Source organism: Lactuca sativa, chromosome 7, assembly GCF_002870075.4.
Source record: "Lactuca sativa cultivar Salinas chromosome 7, Lsat_Salinas_v11, whole genome shotgun sequence".
Taxonomy (NCBI): domain Eukaryota; kingdom Viridiplantae; phylum Streptophyta; class Magnoliopsida; order Asterales; family Asteraceae; genus Lactuca; species Lactuca sativa.
The window spans coordinates 155,661,956-155,678,363 of NC_056629.2; the positions used below are offsets into that span (position 1 = coordinate 155,661,956).

The 16,408-nt window shown below is 32.9% G+C and overlaps 1 long non-coding RNA gene across 1 annotated transcript; it reads right to left on the reverse strand.

Annotated features, from left to right (window-relative positions):
* Positions 1-14,304: 14,304 nt before the first annotated feature.
* Positions 14,305-15,185, reverse strand: LOC122194889 (uncharacterized). The gene is made up of 2 exons (XR_006184669.1): positions 14,825-15,185; positions 14,305-14,709 (listed from the first exon to the last, which is right to left on the reverse strand). It is a non-coding gene; the product is annotated as an uncharacterized LOC122194889 (long non-coding RNA).
* Positions 15,186-16,408: the final 1,223 nt, after the last annotated feature.

The following is a 16,408-nucleotide window of genomic DNA, read 5'->3' on the forward strand; positions in this document are numbered from 1 at the left end:
TTTGTTAAAGTTAAATACTCAATGAGTTGTAGAATCGGCAGGTCTTGGCAACATACAACATACTTGTCTATCTTCACTTAAGTTTTACTTGCTATAAGTGGTTACAATCCTGACATTTAAGTAGTACCATTTGAGATTCTTTATGAACCCAAGTATTAGGAAACAAATTGCTTATCCCAAAAAATCAGAAACTAGGTTATATTGATCTCTCCCAAAATAGTAATATAAGAAACAAATGGAATCTCAGAATGATGAACATTTGTACAGATTTTCCGAAGAATTTCCAATGACATTCCTAGGTTTCCTATTAGTGTAAAATAGGCAAACAAAGAAAACCCTAGGAAGTCAACTCATCCAAAATAGACTGAGAATATCACCTCATAAAATGTTTACTTCTGTTTATTTCCGATTTTCCCATGAAATAGTGAGCCTAGAAGAAGAAACAATAGTCAAACTGTTTACCAATCATGGAATACATACGATTTACATATAGGAGTCAATTCTTTCAGCTATAACTTGAGAGACTATATTTATATTCTATACTTGACAAAGCGTATGTTGTAAGGTTATAACTAGAATTCTGTAGCGTTAGAATGCCAACTCCGCCTTATTCTTTGTTCTTCCTTGGTTACGAGTCAGAGTAAAATAATTTACCTGGTCATATGCCCAACCTTGGACTGCACACAACTCATAATATACCCATGCAAAATTAACATGACAAGATTACCCTCGATTATTGGTTAGTGCCTATTGGTAAGCACTACAAATAGAATTTCATGATGAAATTCCTTCAATGAGAGGAGTATATGACAATTGCAAAAATTGTTGCCAACAGCTACTCACCAAACATAACGAACGTCAAATATAATAGACTTAATATGAAATATTTATCAATCTATGATAAAAAAATACAAGATTTCTCATTCCAATATATAAGAAAAATCAATCCAAACGTACGAAAACTATAAAACAAGTGAGCAAAAAATTGTGATATTTTGTATAAATAATAACATATTCCAAAAGTATACGTCGTACGGATCTCAGAAATATAAATCTCATAAGAATCTAACTTCTTAGGGAGAAGTTATGATTTTTATAAAGTTTTAAAATCAATCGTTCACAAAAGATGTGTGTTGTAAAAAGTTAAAGAAAAATCGGTTGAGTTTTAGCAAAAACTATGTAAAGGAGAATCGAAGTACTCCTCGTTATAAAATCGATAATACAGAGAACACCAAAAACGAAGCCCACATGAAAGATATTTGATTTTTGAAAAATAATTTAGAATACACCCTCTTTACAAATAATGGGCTAAAAATAAGTTTGGAATTTGCTAAAACAACCTAAAGGAAAGTTATAGTACTTGGCAATAGTTATGCATGGGTATAAAGAACATAAAAAATGGAGCCCATATGCAGAAGATACAAAACTTACAAAATAATTAATTCTTGGTGCATGGCTCGTGTGTCATGTGTGGCGCGCGTACTTACCTTAGCGTCTTCCACCGCTAACCAATAACGGTCACTGAACTACTGAATCTTGACAATGCTGAGTGACCATCCTGTGGGACCCAGTCTACAGACCTCCCACATAATACCTTTCTTCCCAAAGTGTTCCAACAATCATCTCGCTCTCGGCTCTAGAACTCACATCCTTCAAGGCCTCACACCCTGACTCACTGCCCAACTCAATCACCCACAACTAAATTGCAGTAGCGGAGACAACCCTTGCCCTAAACCGGGCTACAACTACTCCCAAAACATAGTCTACAATACCAAAAGTGCAATAGCTTGCATAATCAATCCTTACTATCCGACACAAGAGACCCAAGACGAATCATATCTCATAAGATACTTAGGCCACTTCGATCCACCCTCGCTCCACCGCGCTGAAATACTGTCGCCAATCCCTGCGACTAACTGGCCCCGAGCTGAATACAACTTGATCCTGGGGTCACAAACCTGCTCAATCCTTCAAGCCCGTAAACTGGAAGAGCACAATCCTTGCCCTGGAAAACGACATTCCAATCCTACCACTTAACCACCCTACTTTTAGTTGCATAAATCCATTTGAACATAACCATTACTCCTTTCCGGAGTCCTCGCGACTCACATTCCGGCCTCGAGCAAAACCCCCGAAGCCTCAAATCTAGAAACGCATGTGCTAGACTTCCTGCTTAACCCACAGAATGTAACAAGTACAGAACATCTCCCTGATCAAAAATAACTGCAGCCCTTTGCTCATCAGAATATGTCCCAGTAACAAATCTCGGTACTGGAAAGCTTACCCACCTCCTCCCCCTTGTCGTCGTTACAGCTGCTATAGCTGTTGCGATAACCATCTCGGCAATGGCTGCATCGCGCTCGTCAAAATACTCAACCATGGCGGTCTTGATAGACCAAAACATCCCCGAAAACTATTTCCAGACAACCCCGATCACCTCCTCCCGGATGATCTCACTAACATGGTCCTCTGACAATGCTGGCCTATCCTGGCTGCCAGCTCCCAATCCTATCCTGGATCCGGTCACAAGACGTCTCGTGACCACCATTATAGAAATACACCAAAAAGATCTCTAATAACCCATATAATAACAGGGAACCAACTCCCAAACCCAACCCTAGGGGTTGTGACTTCCTTGCTACGCGTATGGGTCCTGTGCTTTCAGTAGTACGGGCCCATACTACCTTCCACACCTACCCATATTTGTCTCAAGTATCACCACAACACCCTAACAATATACATAATCATAGCGAGCGCTCAATCCTCACTCCTAGAGGAATGTTAAATATCACAAAATTGGCCTACCGACCTCACACAACCCACCCATCCATGAAACTTCCACCAACCTTACAACACTAGTGTATGCTAGCCATACATAACTCCGGACCCTATAGACTTTCGAATATCCAATCCTACCCTAAGCTCCCAATCAACAAGAATAGAACATAAGGCCAAATCAAACATTCTCAGGCTATAAGATCTTAATTATGTATAACTGTGATGCATACACTAAACAACTACAGTAATGATGTCAATCTCATAAAAAGGAAACCCTAGGCTAGTAGGCATCATGTAATCAGGCAACTCTATCATGCAATTCCTGAAGATCCTTAGCTTAGCACTAGCATGCTGTTCTAACATATCACATAATCAAATAACTGTACGGTATTTTGGGGTCTACTTACTGGATCCGGCTGATCGTACACCCTGCATCCTCCTTTACTTATTTTGAAAACCATTTTAGAAATCATTTTGAAAACCTTTCCTTGATTTGAGACTGGATTCACACGACTGTCCCTCCAATTCACTCAAACCAAGGCTCTGATACCAACTTGTAACACCCATAAAATTCAAGCCAAATTTAAAATTTTCGAAACATTTAAAACCATTAAGTTATTATAGTTTGTTTTCAAAATAGTTCAGACATCAGAGTATCCCCAGAATCAATCATGAAAATATGAGGAGGTGCATGATCACGCCTTCGCCTTCTCGCAATCATCAGAAGTGCCTAAAACAAAATCAACAACTATAAGCCCGAAGCTTAGTGAGTTTCCCCAAAATACCAACACCATACAAACATAACCATATCATATAATCAATACAGAACAACATGCATAATGAGTTATCAGCCTGACTGGACCGCCTCACAGGACTTCAGTCTATCTGAACTACTCTCCGAGCCTTCGGCACGTCTGGATCGCCTCGTAGGGCCTACAGCCTATCCGGACCGCTCGCCGGGTCTTCGGTATGACTGAATCCCTTTATAGGGCCTTCTGGTTATCCGGACCGCCTTGGGTATGTTGGCCTCCAGCACATAGCAGGACCGCCTCAACCCCACCCCAAATCCAACAAGCATGTGTACATAAATATCATACACTTGCATATATATAACACTCATACCAATATAATAGCTCACCAATCATAGCAACATCCTATAACCAGGATACCGATCTAACCAGGTCACTAACATAGCACCATCCTATATACCAGGATACCGATATAACAATCATAATGGCATAACAACATCCTATCTACCAGGATACCAATATAACAATCATAATAGCATAACAACATCCTATCTACCAGGATACCGATCTAACAGATCATAACAGCATACAAGCATACTATAACCAGGATACCGATCTAACAGATCATAATAACATGACAACACCCTAACTACCAGGTATTAAACATATCACCATCCCAATTACAAGGATGCAAATCAATAAGCATAGCATACAATAAACTTGAATACAAATCTGATAAGGGCCGACATTGGTGCCTTAGGCCCTGTTGATATAGTGAGGAGAACTCACATGGCACTGCTGAAGTCTCACAGATAAAACTTCCACTGCTGGTTGACAGCTTCCCGAACTGTCAACATCAAACAATACCCAATTAATAATTGGGTTCCAAGCCCAAGGTCGAACTCACACTACAAAACCCAATAGTCAAGTAATGGGCTAAAGCCCAACACATGGCCCAATTTTCCAAATTGGGCCCAGACCTCTTCATGGTATTTCCTTAAGTCCCATCTAATTATTCCCATCCAATTCCCATGGCATAATATCACATAGTCATGAAGGCCCCACTATGGCCCATCTATGGCCTAATTTTCCAAATTGGGCCTAACCCCTCATATGGGCCTTACCCTAAAGCTCATCAACATATTCTAGTACATATGATCATTCTTGGATGATCTATTAATAATCCAATTGCCAAAGCCCAATAGGAAGGCCCAGCACAAAGCTCAAGTCAGATTAGGGTTTCACATAAAATGACAATTAGGGTTAAGTGTTCCTACTTAACCCATTAAAGGCTTAATCAATTAAGGACTTAATCCATTAATATTTTAATCTTGCTGTTCAAAAAATGTAACTGATAGTTGAGATGCAACAGGGAGAAAGTTCATCGAAAAACGAGGATCTCACTTGTTAGCCTGAAAATGTTTGTGATGGTACAAATTGAAACCCAAATATGTTTACCTCAAGTTCATCTGAAAACACGTATGAAGCCACTACGTTCGATCATTGTACTACGTAGTATGTAGGATAAATTAGTTTTCACAACAATAGTTCAAATTTTAAACGAAAAATATTATATTAAACTAATGTTATATTTTTCAGGAATCAACTATCAGATGCGATATTTGACCCATTGCCAAAATCAACCATGAAGGAGGAACCACAAAGCATTAAAGAGTTTCAAAGTTGTAACCAAGAGAGCCTGTGGCATCAGTCAACTGATGAGTTGCTATCTTCTCTTGTGACACATGATGTCACTTTCTCAATCACCAAGGTTCCTGATTTATAAACTCCATTGCTTAATTATGATTTTGTTTAATAGCATCAAAAATAATTAATGGTCGATAATTGCTACACATAGTTTTAATGAATGTTCTAATTTGAATAAATATGGTAAACATATCCAACAATTAGTGTTTAAGTTGTGTAATATATTTAGAAAAATTAAACAGAAGGTATAAATCACTTTTTTTTGGATTTTCAACAACAAAAAAGTAAAAACTACAGTGTCTACACCGCACAGCAGACCAACATGTGACAATGAGAGGTAGGCCACATAACATCAATGATTTAGGAACATGTCCAGGTTTGGTACCTAAGACTTTCAGCTACATCATAACCATATTTGAATAATTATTATCTTCAAACGTTTTTCCTAAAGCTAAGAATGTAAGAATTAACGAGTGAATTCTTAGGTGCAAACTTGGGTATCACTTTCTGTAATATAGGAACATTAAAAATTTGATTTATCTCACGTTGGTTGTGGACCAATCGGTGGAGGACGCCAATGTTAGTGTATCTTCTTTCTCTCCATAAGGTCTCATTTAGAGAGTTGATAGGGAACTCTACATATATCTTACACCAATCAAAGTGGTCTAATGGTGATCAGTAGGAATTTAAACTCTCTATGTTGGAACTTTGTTCTAAAATACAAAAGTGGGACTTGTCCCACATTGGAAGAAGGAAGCAAACATTTTCATCTTTATAAAGTTTCTTTTCTAATACTTTAATATTTAGATCAAAAGGTTGAGCTAAAGCGTTTGGGTTAGATATGGTCTCCTTGACTAATTAAATAGTTTTATATATTAATTTCAATTTTGACTTTTTTATTTTATATTGAATCTGATAAATTCATTTAATTGGTTTAACATTTAATTTTGGTTAGCAATTTTTTTGGAGGGAAAGGTAGTTATTTACTGCCATTTGGCATCACACACACACACACACACACACACACACACATATATATATATATATATATATATATATATATATATATATATATATATATATATATATAGAGAGAGAGAGAGAGAGAGAGGAGGGTTCAATTGAGAAAAAAAAAGGTTAAGAATGAGGGAATCATTCTCAGCCAATCATTTAAATAGCTCTAAACATAAAGGATATGGTGACAAACTTGTAAATATGATATAATAGCCTTCAATCACAAATACGTAAGTGTAGAGAATTAGATAACAGTTGAAATCCATTCTAATCGATCGTTTATCATCCAAATTTCTCCTCTAACCTTCAACAAACATCCAGATTTCTTCAATTAAATCATCGATCAACGTCATCCTGTGTTAATCAATCATCGATCTTCGTCAATAACACATTTATCAACACCATTCAACAGTTGACAACAAAAATTCGTTTTTTGCTCTTTCAATCCAACCTTCAATTCTGCTTGAATACGAACATATCTTCAATATCTACGTCGCATCATTAGAGCAACATCATTGATAATCAACAAAAAATTCAATTTGTATAATTCATTCAACATCGATCATCAAATAAACATCGAAATTAAGGTTAGAAAAAGATCAAATCATTTTTTGTTTGAAAATTTTCATATATTTCTCTACCAATCTACTATTTTGTAAGATTTAAATAGTCAAAGTATCATATTTATCACATTTTTAAAAAAGTTAACTTGTATGCACTCCAACCATCTGATGAAATGCATAAACTAAATTACCACGTTATATTCACATATGAATATATTTTCTCACCTGAATCAATATGTGATTATTAAAACACAAAACAAATATGCAAGTCTGTATGTTATTCATATGTGAATAACATATAAAAATTATATATATTTTTTAAAACACCTTGTAATATTCATATATGAATATACTGTGCAATATTCGCATATGAATATACCAACTATTATTCATAAGTGAATATACGATCTAATATTGATAAGTGAATATACTATGTACTATTCTCATGTTATATACCATGTAATATTATATAATATTCACATATGAAAATATCATCTAATATTTATAAGTGAATATATCATCTAACATTCACAAGTGAATATATTATGTAATATTCACAAGTGAATGTATCGTCTAATATTTAAATATGAATATATTATGTTTATTATATGCTATATTCACATATGAAAGATACCTAAACTGTACAAAAAAAATTAATCATACTTTTTATTCATAAGTGAATAACGATGTACTATAGGAAAAAACTGATTTGTTTTTATTCACTTATGAATAACGAAAACTGAAACTATAAAAAAAATAAAATTTTTAATTTATCTTAAAACTATATCAATATAGATGTCTATTTATAGAGAATAAAAAATTATGAATTTTGATATATATTTAATATTATTTTTCGATAAAAATAATTCCTTAAAAAATAAAAAAATAAATAAAAAACTATGTTTTTATATATATTAAGGTAATGATTAGAATAGTTTAAGGAAACATGTTTTGTTGGGAAACACATATGCATTCCTTTCCCATTTCCACCGGTATGTTGGAGGCTTCTGCGGCAAAAATAAATGATTGGCTGAGAATGATTCCCCCATTCTTAACATTTTTTATTTTTCTCAATTGAACTTTCCTATATATATATATATATATATATATATATATATATATATATATATATATATATATATATATATATATATATACTAGGTTACAACCCGTGGAAACCACGGATGAAAGATTTAAATTTTTTTATTAAATTAATAAGATTTAAATTTTGTTTAATGATGAAAAGTTATGGAAATCTTGATCTATTGTTCTTCAATTTCTACAAAGTATTTGTGAGAGTCTATGTGAAAATCAAATATGAAATATAATGCATGTCGTGATTTAATGGGATTCTTATTAACAAATTTGGTAGAGATAACAATTATTTCAAATTTTTATTCAATTAATTGGTATGGATTCAAATTATAGTTTCCTTTTAAATGTATTTAATGGTTTCCGTCTTTTCAGTTAAAAGCCTTTAAAACTTGGAAAAAAATAAATGAAATATAGTATATCAGTTACTAAACCACTCGGTGATTATAAATTGACATCAAATTAATCATGAATAAACTCGAGTTTGAATAGACTATATGGTGCATTGTATTTTGTTTCAAGGATTTACTGTGACATTAAACTTTCAATTTAGAAGTTTTCCATATTGTTTTTCGGCTTTAAGTTTAATGTTTGGTTATTAAATGGTGAAATAAATCAAAACTTATATATTTCTTAATGAAACTACTATGAAATTATATTTTTATGTGAAATATATGGTCTATAAACATGTATAGGATTTAGTTTCCCAGAAATACAAAGGGTTCTTAATCATCATGTACTATTTAATTCCTATATTAAATAATATACATTGAAAAGAATTAAAAAAACGTTTTCAAATTTTACTTTATATATGTTTTTATCATAAAAGTTAACTTGACAGCGTCAAAACACTTCAATTTTTAATTTTTATTTTTACCGAGTAAAACAATTCATCATTTTAACTTTCACTCCTATCTATTTTGCTAATTAAAAGATCAAATTGCCATATCACTTAACCCTATTCTCCTTTTGCTGTCATTACCCATCAAACCACTAACAATAACCCCATTTTTTATAAAATATCTTAAAAAGACTATATTGTCATTTTCCTCTATTTTTACATCAAATCTTCCATATTCTGATCTTTCTTTTTTTCACCACAAATACATGTTATTAATAAAAAGATTGCCATGTGAAGTGAAAGTAATATGTTTGTGTTATGATCTAGATGCATCTAATCATAAATGGTTATACAAATATAATAAGTTTTAATACTAATATAAATGGAAGTTTTAATCTAAATTAAAAAAAAAAGGCACCTCTGAAATTGTATTGCTTTTCTTAGGAAATGTCCTTCCAAGCTTGTCATTTGTCTTGCCTTCTTTTTTTTTTTTTTTTTTTTTTTTTATAATTCTTCGTCTTTCTTTTTAAAACACCTTGTAATGTGGGCATGTAACCAAGTAAAGATGCACATAATACATTTTCCAAATCCTATTCCTATAATCCCAACAATGGATGCGACATCACCTTTCAAGTTTATCAAACTCTTTTTCTTGATCTTGAAATCAAGATAGAAACCATAATAAGTAACCATTATATTGCAAAAATTACATTAGAAATCAATATACGAAGAGTCTAACTCTTTACAAAATGACATTAGAAACCATAATAAGTAACCAATATATTGCAAAAATTAAAATATTTTTACAAAAAATGAAAATAAAACCCCCTCAAAGTACATAAAATTTTCATTTTAAAACTATTATCTCTCTTTCAACTTCATTATATAACATACAACATCTTCATTGCAACCAACAAAAACAAAGACAAGCATAAGTGTTTGATCGATAAAAAGAAGACATCAGGTTTTCATTGTAAAACTGAGAAAGAAATAGAACAATTAAAAAGATAAGCAAATCGATTCATATATCTCGCCGATTTTGATTGTCAGTGTGTAAATTATGGCTTGAATTTGGGAGGATTTGAATTTTGATTTTGATTTTATGGAGAGATGAATGACTTCCCTGATTTATTGGGATAACAAAAAAAGGAAAAGAATTGATCGGGTTCTAGACAGATGGATGTAGATTATTATTAGAGGAAGGACAAACCAGTAATTTAACTTAGAGAGGATTTGGGTGGAGGATATGACATGTGTAACTAAAGGATTCTTTTATTAAGAAGGAATATATATATATATATATATATATATATATATATATATATATATATATATATATATATATGACCAAACACAGATTTCAGTGTTAGATAAAATCTCTTTCTCTTTCTATTTTTGAACTCTTCATTCAAGATGCGAACATAGACAATTTCACCAGAATCAAGATTTGTTCTTGATTGATTGTTGTATCCTCAAGACAGATCTATACTCTGGAAATTTCTGTCTTCTGACACTACAAAGTTGGCCTCAATCTTCTACAAATTTCGTGAATGTATTCTATATTAATTCTACATTCAACTATGTTTTTTGGATTGTGATTCATGTAACACATCTGTTTGATTTCGTTTCATTTACAATTATATATTTGATTTTGATTATATACCACTGTCATAACAATCTAAGATAGAAAACAAAAGTTGAAGAATGGATCAAAATTCCATCATCAAAACACATGTGGAAAAGCCTGAGAAATTTAAAGGCTTAGATTTTCGAAGATGGAAACAAAAGATGTTGTTTTATCTAAAAACTCTTCATGTTTCCAATATTCTTACTGATGATTCTCCATCCCCTCCCAGTGGTTTAACCACTGATGAAGGAACAAATCCAACCACTGCAGCCCAATTGGCAGAACATCAAAGGGTTGTGAAATCCTAGAAAACAAATAAGTATAATTGTAGAAATTATAATGCCTTGGAATGGTCACATTTTGAAAACATAGAAATGGACTCATTAATAAATCCTATGAGTTGTCGGTTTTATACGATCTTGACATCTGTGACATCCCGGAATTTAAGTCAAAGACTGTAAACGGTCAAGTTCATAGTAAACCTCTTGGTAATTTGATTCATTGAGTTTTAGTGAATCTAATGGAAAATAAATGAGTTCATTAGAACTATTATAAGATACCATATGATATCTTACCTCTAAATTCGTAAACTAGCAAACAAATCAAATAGCTTAAACTGCAACCTTAAGAATGTGTCTGAAAAACTGAAATTTTGTATTAAGCAGTTGAAGACAAAAAAACGCTCTAGTCTCGTATTACGATTTTCCCTCTTTCTGAAAATATAAATAACGTCCAAAACAGAGTTCGTATGTAAAAGATATGACCGTTTTAAGAATCCAAAACCAACATAATATTGTATTTCTTAAAATTGTCAAAACCGTTTCTATCTATTGAGGGACTTGCACACCTCAGATGGAAAATTTCGAGAAGTTTTTGTACTCAGGTCATATTCTACTCCCTCCGTCCCAATATTATTGTCCACAGACAAAAACACACAGATTAAGAAAAACATTAATTACCACTAACTTTATATAATAAAATGACAATTTTGTCCTTACTTTGCATTTAATGTTCCATTAAATGCTTAGTTGGTTAAGTAGTATTGATGGGTATTTTGGTAAAAATGTTATTTATTTTTAGAAGTGGACTATTATTTTGGGACAAACCAAAAAAGAAAGATGAACTATAATTTTGGGACGGAGGGAATATTATTTATCTTCATACTTGAAATATATTTATAAAATTCCAAAAAAAAATCATACGTTTTGAACCAGTTCATAAAAATCATAAATCACATATAAATGGGCATGCAACCTCAATTTATTAATTTTAACATTTTTCAATGGAAATTCAATTTTATCTATGTTTTAGGAATCACCACGACCGAAACAATAAACAAACACATTTATAATGATTTTTACATATCAAGATCTATTAATATATAAATTGTGTGTTTGTGTGCATATATATATATATATATATATATATATATATATATATATATATATATATATATATATATATATATATATATAATGATTTTTACATATCAAGATCTATTAATATATAAATTGTGTGTTTATATATATATATATATATATATATATATATATATATATATATATATATATATATATATATACACGACATGTTTTCATGGTCAAATGAAAAATATGTTTACTAAAGTTTTTAAAAAATATACTATATACATGTGTCTAATATATATATATATATATATATATATATATATATATATATATAATAAGAAGCAAGACATTCCAATATTATTATATACTAAAATTTATATGTATTTCATAGATAATTTACTAACCTTAATAATAAAACTAATATGATAAAAACTTTGGGTTATTATTTATATAAAGCCTAAGTCCATTTAACCCATAAAATGATATACATATATAACCTATAAAGTAAATAAATATACATTATATGTATATGAAATTGTTACCAAAATACCTAAAAACGTACACGTGTACAAATACATTCACCATAGGACCAACAATGTATGAAAATATACACACAATCAACCCACACAACACACACATAAAACAATAGGGGAAAATGACTTATATAGGTAACTATGTGTCAAAATTGTTCAAAAAATACCATTCTAGTTTGGTGTGTCCAAAAGACACCATCCAAGTAAAGCATTTGTACAAAAAACACCAACAAAGTACATTCTTTGTTCAAATTTGACCTTGTGTAACCGACAATTAACGGTAAAAAAATAAGTAAAGGAAAAAAACAAGAGGAAATGACTCAAAGGGGTAACTATGTTTCAAAATCGTTCAAAAAACACCATCCAAGTTTGGTATGTTCAAAAAACACCATCCAAGTAAACTTTTTGTACAAAAAACACCAACAAACTATATGTTTTGTTCAAATATTACCCACCAGTAACTGACTCTTACAGGTTAAATGAAACTATTATGACATGGCGTAATAATTATTGACAAAACAATAAATGATATAATCCTCCTTTAAAAATCGATTTAGGGTTTCTTAATGAACAAATGGACTTCATATTCTCCTATGATTGCTCTTCTTCTTTTAAAGTGATGATCTCAAACTCAAGTCCAAAACCCTAATACTTGACTTAAGGCAAAAAGGGCTCCTTTACCCTTGCCTCAATAAGCCTCCCTCCGACTAATGCCCAAATCCGTAAAAAGCCCAAAAAGGCATCCAAGCCTAACTACAAGGTCTTTAAGGCCCAATATGGCCCAAGAACCCCCAACATGGCCTTAAGCCCAAAAAATGACCTGCTACAATCAGGTGGGCCCGAGGCCTAAGTTAAACAAGTCCATGCATATGCCCAGTATATGTTGAAGCCTCTACGATCTGGATTTCAAGCCAGTACGCCCGGCATACTCCTAGCGTACGCCCATTGTACTCGGCTAGGGTCAAGAACCACAAATCTTCTGAAGGCCATAACTTCTTCATTCTAAGTCCAATTTCGTCATTCTTTATATCCATAGGAAGCAAATGAGAAGCTCTACACTTCTATCAACTCCCCCTTGCCTTACAAAATTTATAACATAAACCTAAACCTCATAAAGGCTCGAATTGATACTTACTGATATGTGCTTGGGCTCCAACACAAACCGAACACTCGGTCCCCAAAACCTACATTATCCATCACCAAATGGGCGTTATAGACACCACGACTTGTTATAAACGAATATAAATTCGAATACATCGTACACAAGTATCGGAACCATATCCCAGGAAACAGGCAAAAGAAATGATACGAAACAATAAAATAACAAGGAAGGGACAAGAGACGTGCCTATCTATAGACCAGTCAAGACTATAAACTCTTTTAACAATGAGCAGCCTATTAGGCCTTAGATGCCTTGTAGTTGGGCTTGGATGCTTTTTTGGGCTTTTATGGATTTGGGCCTTAGTGGGGAGGGAGGCCCATTGGAGCACTTTTTGCCTTAAGTCAAGAATTAGGGTTTTGGACTTGAGTTTGAGATCATCACTTTAGAAGAAGAAGAGCAATCATAGGGGAAAGTCATTCGTTCATGAAAAAACCCTAAATCGACTTTTAAAGGAGGAATATATCATTTATTGTTTTGTCAATACTTATTATACCATGTTATAATAGTTAAGCCAAGTCATCATTTGACCTGTAAGAGTCAGTTACCGGTGGGTAATATTTGAACAAAACATATAGTTTTTTGTGTTTTATGTACAAAAAGTAATTGGATGATGTTTTTTGAACATACCAAACTTGGATGGTGTTTTTTGAACGATTTTGAAACATAGTTTCCCGTTTGAGTCATTTCCTATTGTTTTTTTTCTTTACCTATTTTTACCGGTAATTGCCGGTTACCACAAGGTCAAATTTGAACAAAGAATGTATTTCGTTGGTGTTTTTTGTACAAATGCTTTACTTGGTGTTTTTTGGACACACCAAACTTCATTGATATTTTCTGAACGATTTTGAAACATAGTTATCCATATAAGTCATTTTCCAAAAAAAAAATAGAGTTATACTCTCCAAAATCCCTAAAAAATTTATAGATACACAAATTTGATAGCCATTGCTTATTACACATGCAAAGCTACACACAAACCAAAACCAAAGCTACGTACAAAGTAAGCAATTTTGTTAGACAATACTACATACAAACACAAAGGAAACGTGTTTCCTTCCTCAAAATCAAGCTGTCAATCGAACCATCCAAAACCCCCCTGAGAATTGGTTTTGCTGCTGCCTGATTCCTCCATCGATTGCTGCCAGAAACTACTCATCGGAGGTGTTGTTTCCTCCCAATGAGCAAGGAGGCAGTAGCCTCGTGATTTTTGCTTTCACCTGTTCCCGTCGATCACCACAGAGGCAACCCTTCTCACCTTTGGTGGTTGTCTTTCCCCCTATCAAACATCAAAACCCAAACATCCATTTTGTTCCTCCTTTGATTTCTGTCAAAACAAACAAAAAGGAAAAAACAAAGGAAAAGAAAACGGAAGCAACACCCCATCCACTCACCTGATTTCGTGTTTCCTTCTTCTCAGATCAACAGGAGACCGAAGTCCTTCCCCCTTTCCTCGTTTCTGTTGCTGTTTTCAATCAATTGTCTTCTGAATCAGTCGAAACGGATGCTCTATTGTGAGATTCCTGTACGTGTTCCCTTCATATTCTCGATCTGATGTGGATGAAGAACCCCAATCGAACCTTGCCCTCATTTTTTTCTCCTATTTTGAACCAATACCGGAGGTGTGTATCGTTTATTCGAGTTCCCTTCGCCTGCAGTCTCTCGTTCCTCCCTCTCGAGGTCAAGATCAGTCGATCGTCTAATTCTCCAGGGCTTCAACACTGATAACGGGTTTTGATTTTGACCAAGTCAAAAGTCAAAGAGAATTCAAACATGAATTTAAATTAATCAAAATCGACCCTCATTTAACAATACGTTAGAAAATCAGTCCCAACCCAAAACCTTGACTCCATTTATTCAAAATAGCCCCTCCCATACAGATTTCTTAACAATACCAATCCAAGACTCAAAACCAAATAGGTCATACTTTGGTTAATCAAACTACCAAACAACCCCCACTAGTTTAAATTCGTTACGAAACGGTCCCGAGAGTATTTTAAAGTTCAAGAATCGTTGCAGAAAACCTGTAACCCTCACAAACCTTGTGCTGGCCCTCAAAACTACATGTGATCTCAGAAATCACTAAATAAACATTCAAGACAGATTGGATTATAGGTGACCTAGTCTATTTGCTGTTGTATTATATGTTTATCTGTTAAGGCAATTCATGTATTATTATTATTTGTAAAAAAATTGTATTCAAATATCATGATGGAACATGAATGCTATTTTATTTATTGTTGTATTTTTGCTATATATTCGGTTTACCTGTGATCCATAAATTTGGTTGCATAGCTCGGCGTGTTTTGTCGCCACAACTGGGGGTGTGACAACATCTTTCTCATCATGTTTTCTCCATCATATTGCCTTAACCACTTTTCCTATAAATGAAGGTCTAATCCTAACCATAACACTAATCTTGTTTTTTATGTTTCTGGATATTGATTTCAATACAAATTCTCCATTTCCAATATGTTTTTCTTGGACTTTGAAAAAATGAATTTGTAACACATAGTTTTGTTTTATAGAAAAGAAGAGGTACTTCATAAATCTCTGAGACTCTGATAAAGGAAAGTGCTTATATACAATATTTCTCTCTACTCTCTAGAGATTTCATTACATCCTTTGAATTCATAGTGTGATGCATGAAATTTGTTTCTTGTTTTGGTTGCAGTGCGATTCAACATAGAGATGTATGTTTCTAAGCCGCCCATGCAATTTTACACTATGATGCATGTGGTATAATCACATTTTGGTCATTGTGTTATTGAATACAAGGTTGACGACAATACACAGCTGCTTGTGTAATAATACTAGACGACATCGTTTTAATCAGAGTTTAAAATATTTATGGTTATAACAAGGTGTTGCTAAAAGACCCTATAATAGTAACAAGTTTATTGAATTGGTGCCTAAAGAAAGTTAGGAAAAAATGATGTCGTTTCTTTGAAATTGTATGAGCAAGTGCACAATGACAT